This window comes from Homarus americanus, unplaced genomic scaffold (genome assembly GCF_018991925.1).
Source record: "Homarus americanus isolate GMGI-L3 unplaced genomic scaffold, GMGI_Hamer_2.0 scaffold31037, whole genome shotgun sequence".
NCBI classification, from domain to species: domain Eukaryota; kingdom Metazoa; phylum Arthropoda; class Malacostraca; order Decapoda; family Nephropidae; genus Homarus; species Homarus americanus.
The window spans coordinates 26003622-26009621 of record NW_024722227.1 but is presented as its reverse complement, the minus strand read 5'-3'; positions in this window follow the sequence as shown (position 1 = coordinate 26009621).

Here is a 6000-nt window from a genome sequence, read left to right as displayed (position 1 = left end):
ATTCAAGCCTTAAAACATACCCCGGTATTTAGCCCAATACGGGGTCACAGCTGTCTCCCCCCACAGCACCGGTGTCATCCTAAGTGATAACACACAGATTCCTATATGTTCATTTATGACACACTAGAGAAAGTATTAGTTAAGTGTCGTCAAAAATAGTCTGAGACTATGCAAGTGGGTGTGGTAGGCGGTGTCTCTAGTTGCTAGAGTAATGTAAGTGTTCCGCTCAGCCAGGCAGGTGGTGTTACCACTCCCAGTTAAGATGAAATTATATTTGCGAGTATATAAGATTCTCAGGCCATTGTGGAAAGGTATATCAGGCAAAAAGCAACTAAGCTCAATTAATCAGAGTGCCCATCTGAGGCTGTGTTTACCAATCCTCTAAGGTTTTGCATCTCTCTGGGGACCCACCTTTTTATTTAATTAATTCATGCCAGCCCCCCGGCCTTCCTACCATCAACTTTACCCATTAATATTTGCTATTATTCCCCACCCTTAATTATATGACCTAATTATCTAATTTTCCTTTTTCTGTACATTTCAAATATTTCTCTTGAAGTTTTTGCTAATCTTAGTACTTATTCGTTAGTTAACCTGCCAGTGTAACTTGTGTTTATCATTCGCCTATAACACCACATTTCAAAGGCCGCCAACCTCTTGCTGGTGTCTGCTGAAAGTGTCCACGCTTCTGACCCATACATCAGTCCTTGCCATATAAAGTATTTCAGCGGCCTTTTTCTCAAATTGAAGTTAATGTTTCTTTTAGTTTATTAAATGTTGTTTTTGCTTGCCCTATTCTTGTTTTGATTTCTTCCGTACTAAGCTCATAGGCTTTAAAAGAAGGTCGTTCACATCCTTCATAACGGTCTTATAAATTCAGGTACTCCCTCGTTTGGAGTACTGCCTGGTCCCCGAGATATGCTAAAGACTGTGAGTTGATTGAAAATGTCCAAAAGACTGGAACGATTGCATTTGGCAAGTTTATGTCATAAGCGGGTAAGGGCGGACTTAATATAGGCCTTTAATCACCTCAATGTACGTACATTACTCAGTCAAGTGTTCATACCTGGAACTAGTGAATGCTCACCCCACTAAAAATCACAGCCTCAGGTTAAAGCCACAAATTCAAAACGTTGTCAGGAAAATATTGTTTCGGCGTGAGAGTTGTGAACTCTTGGAACAATCTGCCAGAGAGCGTTGTGACGGCACCGAGTGTGAGGTCTTTCAAGACCAGACTTGACCAACACTGGAGCAGGTTCAGGTACTACATTCAGGAGCCGGTACATGCCCAGTACTTGCCAACAGTGCGTAACAGAGACGTCACCAACCGCCCAAGCGGCTAACGAGCCAGTCAGTGTTGAAGAGGATAAAGGTAAAAGTAAAGTAAAAGTGCCTCCACCCTCCTAGTTATTAAAAGTAGTTATGGTGGAAGATGCCGTTACTATTACTACTACTACTACTACTACTACTACTACTACTACTACTACTAATAATAATAATAATAATAATAATAATAATAATAATAATAATAATAACAATAACAATAATAATAATAAATGCCTATTTTAAAGACACTACTATCTATGGAATGGAAATACTGTACAACGGATAATAAGAAAATGGAAAACTGGAATACAAGTGAAAGCTTCACCCCCCCCCACCTCACCCTGTCAGTACATTCTCAAAGGTTCATACGATCAATAACCTCATAAAAGGAGTGGTAGGAATGTTCTTCACTGGATGACTTAAGGTAATACACAAGATCATCAACATTACACAGAGAGAGTACCTTAATTAGCGACGTTTACTTACCATTAACAGCAACACAATGAATAAATCTTTACGTTTTGTCTCCTAACTGGTGAAAGTGAACATTTCTACTGAAGGTACAGTCTCACTCAAGTTAATAATTTTCTTGTACGTTATCTTTGGGTTAAGTTATCCAGTTGGGTGTATTCTTACATAAGCTAAAGGAGCAATTTATCGTAGCGTATTCTGAAATGGTGGTTCAGAGAAAGGAGCATACAGTACTGATGACCTACCCTTCTGCCCCCTCCTACCTCAACACCCACCCGCTGTAACGTGCAAGCTGCTCAGTCCAGCCGCTGACTGCGGGCCTTAAACACCAACACTTACAGGCTGGTCCACACCCACTAAGCTCGGCAGTGAGCTTTCGCTAGTTTCGGTCAAGGTGTGCAAAAGTTTTTGACCCGAGCGTATGTACAGTGCAATAATCGCCGCGGATCTCTGGGAAATAAAGGATTGTAGAGTGGTTGACCTTGTAGTGAATAATGATGTGGCGGCTGGTGTGTTAAAGTGAGGATATCCTGCTCTGGTGCAGTGTGACGCCCGTTACACTTTGTTTACGCCCTGCGTCACTGCCTTCACCCTGCGTCTCCACCAATGTAATACGTGGTAATTTAACCTGTTCTCCTAAACTATGGTCAAAATTGCACTGGAGTTTTAAGTGCATTACTAATCCAACAAATCCTTCTGACTTACATGAGCCTCAAGAGTGTTCGGGGTGTTATGTCCTCAACACATAACTTCCTCACCACCACACAGGGCCAGGTGTTGATCTACTTAAATTAGTCTTATCTTGTGTACATCTTTACATTCCTCGAGTGAGTGAGTCAAGATTCAGATTTCCAAAGGTTCAAGTAGGAGGTGAGGATGATTTACCGCAACCGGAAGTTCTGTATAGGACAAAACCTACCATGACCTAACTCAACCTTACCTACCTAACACACACTCAACCAAAACGTCTCAAACACCTGGGCACGATGGATGTGAGAAAAAGTAGAATGGGGCTTGTCATCTCGGAGTGTTTTCAGAGTCTTCGTTCATTTTTCAGATTGCATAGTGCTTATGGCGTTCGATACTAAGTGAAGGTATCTAATTTAGGCAAGGTTTCAGTATAATTTTGATGTCCTTAGCGGAAATGTTTAACTATTTTAAGGTGGGTTCTTATAACATGACTCAGTAGGAAAATTTAAGGTAAGAACCACGTGAGAATCCAGCTTCAGGACCTGTTGTTTTGATGACGTATATTGAACACAGATTAATATATTCCTCACTCTTTTATTCTCTCTTCTCCTTTCCTTCTCTCACTATTCTCACCCTCTCTCTCTTTCTCTTCCCTCCATCTCTACTTTCTTTTTCCTCCCTCTCTCTCTTATTTCTCACTCCCCGTCCATCTCTCATGTGATAACAAGGTCAAGTGATGAGGGTGCTGGCAGGTTATTGGGATCACTGTCCACACACACACACACACACACACACACACACACACACACACACACACACACACACACACACACACACACACACACGTACAGTTACGGACAAAATTCCCTGGACACTTGGCAGTATCAGCATATAACTACTTGAGGATCATTGGGTGAGGGGGAATTGTAATTTTAACCAAATCTCAGATTTTTCTTTGTACACTATGGGGCCACCACGTTTAATATTTAATTGGTTATCGTCAACTGATTTTATTCAGCCCAGAGAGGAATTTGTACACAGGAGGTTGAGTACTGTTTTTTTTTCCATTCTGTGGTTCCGACAAAAAGCAGCGTTATTAGATATATGCCAGATATTACAAAGTGTTCAGAGAATTTTGTCCGCCACTGTACAGTAGCAGTCAAAAGTAATCACCTTCCCCGCGAGCTCAAGGTGTTTCTGCATGCTGGTCACAAGAGGATTGGTAGGTATTGATGGGTGGTTGACGTAGGGGTGGCAGACCTGGGTAAGGTAGGAGAAAGCAATTCAAGGACCACATAAATACGTATTGAGAGTGTATGTGGTCTTAGAATTATCCTTAATACCTGAAGAAGGTGTTAAGGTTGGTGGATGTAGCTTAACATTGATGGCCTTAATGACCCTGGCAGTTAATAGGCCTAAAGCCCAAACAACCAACCAACCAACCAGGAGGGCAGATGTCCGGGTAGGTGAAGGGGAGGTGTCAAATGGACATAACTTTCCCTTAGTAATCTGGTGGACGGAAATAAAGTCCACAGGAAAAAAGTCACATGACTTGCACATTGACAACTACATATATATATATATATATATATATATATATATATATATATATATATATATATATATATATATATATATATATGATGGCATTGCACGTAGGTTAGGTTAGGTTACGTAAGGTTACGTTACGTCAGGTTAGGTTAGGTTTTTCCGTGCCTTTTTATCTGTGACTTTTTTCCTAGATTCAGTAATCTAAGCCTTTACTTGGGATTCTGGGGAGGAATGCGAATGAGCTGATGGCAGGTAATGTACCATTAGAGTTGATAAGACATCTGGCTTCTGTGAGAAAGCCCCAGCTGTGACAACCTCAGGGGAGGGCATGGCTTGCTCACCACCAGTAACATTACACTGGGCTGTTGCTTGATGCTCCACCTCTCGCCACTACTGTTGAAAAAATCACTATTGAGATAAAATTAAGAATGAATTGTTGGATAGAATATGACTTGTCCACACTGTGATATGTTTATTAAAGTTGTGAAAATCAATAGGAGGTGATGAGGTGGTAGTGACAATGTTTGGCCACTGCTCCACACCCAGCCTAGGATGGATGCTAAAGAACGTCGACTGGCGAATCGCTGGCAAATTATTGGTTTGCGTGCGGCTGGTTACAACGTGTCAGAAATTGTAAGGGGGGTTTGGGTCACCAGGCAAACTGTGAGACGTTGGTTAACCCTCTGTAAGGAGTCTGGAAACTTGGGAACTGGCTGCGGAGAGTAGTGTTGATGGTTTACTGCCATACACATGTTTGCCGATGATGCCAAGTTATTTCGGGAAATTAAGAACCAAGCGGACTGTGAAGAGCTGCAGAAGGACCTCTGTGGGCTCCAGGAATGGTCGAAGAAATGACTGCTGAGATTCAATGTCACGAAGTGTAAGAGGATGCACCCGGGGCGTACCAACGGTAAGGAGGCGTATCATATATCCCAACGGGATGAAGAAACTGCACTAGTTGAGACTGAATGTGAGAAGGACCTAGGTGTGTATGTTGACAATGAGGTGAGTTCCCGGGCCATTGCGACAGAAGGTAAATCAGGCAAATAAATTATTGGGTCTTATAAGAGGTCGTTCAGATATCTAGACGGTCCGTCCTCGTAACGATCTTCAAGAGTGAAGTGCTTCCTCTGGAGTACTGTCACCCCATCTGGTCCCCGAGATATGCTAGGGACTGTCAGTTGGTTGAAAATGTTCAAGAGGCCACCAGACTGGTGCCTGCACTTTGGCACCTCAACTACCATGAGAGATTGAAGAGCCTGAACTTGCCTAGCTTATACTACAGACGGGCTAGGGGCAACCTAGTTGAGGTGTATAAGCATCTCAGGGGGCACTACTCAGTCGAGTGTCCTTACTTGGAGCTGGCGGATGCTCGCCCCACAAGGGGTCAAAGCTCAAGATTGAAGAAGCCGCAAGTCCATAAAACTGTGAGGGCAAACTGTTTCGTTGTGAGGGTTGTAAACTCTTGGAACAATCTACCAGAGAGTGTTGTGACGGCACCGAGTGTGGGCTCTTTCAAGACAAGACTTGACCAACACTGGAGCAGGTTCAGGTACATTCAGGAGCCGGTGCATGCCCAGTATTTACCAACAGTGCGTGATAGAGACGTGAGGTCTCACAAGCGCAAGATATACTTTAGGGATAACCTCGCTTGTCTTGTAACTACACTCAATTGTATGAACCCATGTACTTTGTCAGGTTTCGAGCAAATACGCATTGTTGTGTAAGCTTAACATTCCTACTTATCATTAATCCTAAATCTTTCTCACAGTCAGTTCTCTATAACAGCGTTGTTCATTTGATATCTGGTGTCTCTGTTTACATCTCCTAGACTAAGTACTTTACATTTTTCCACATTAAATTTCATCTACCATTTTTCAGACCATGTGAATTTTTTTTTAGATCTTCCTGTAGTTTTGCAGAATCCTCGTCAGATTTAATTACATGCTCTATTTTTTGTCA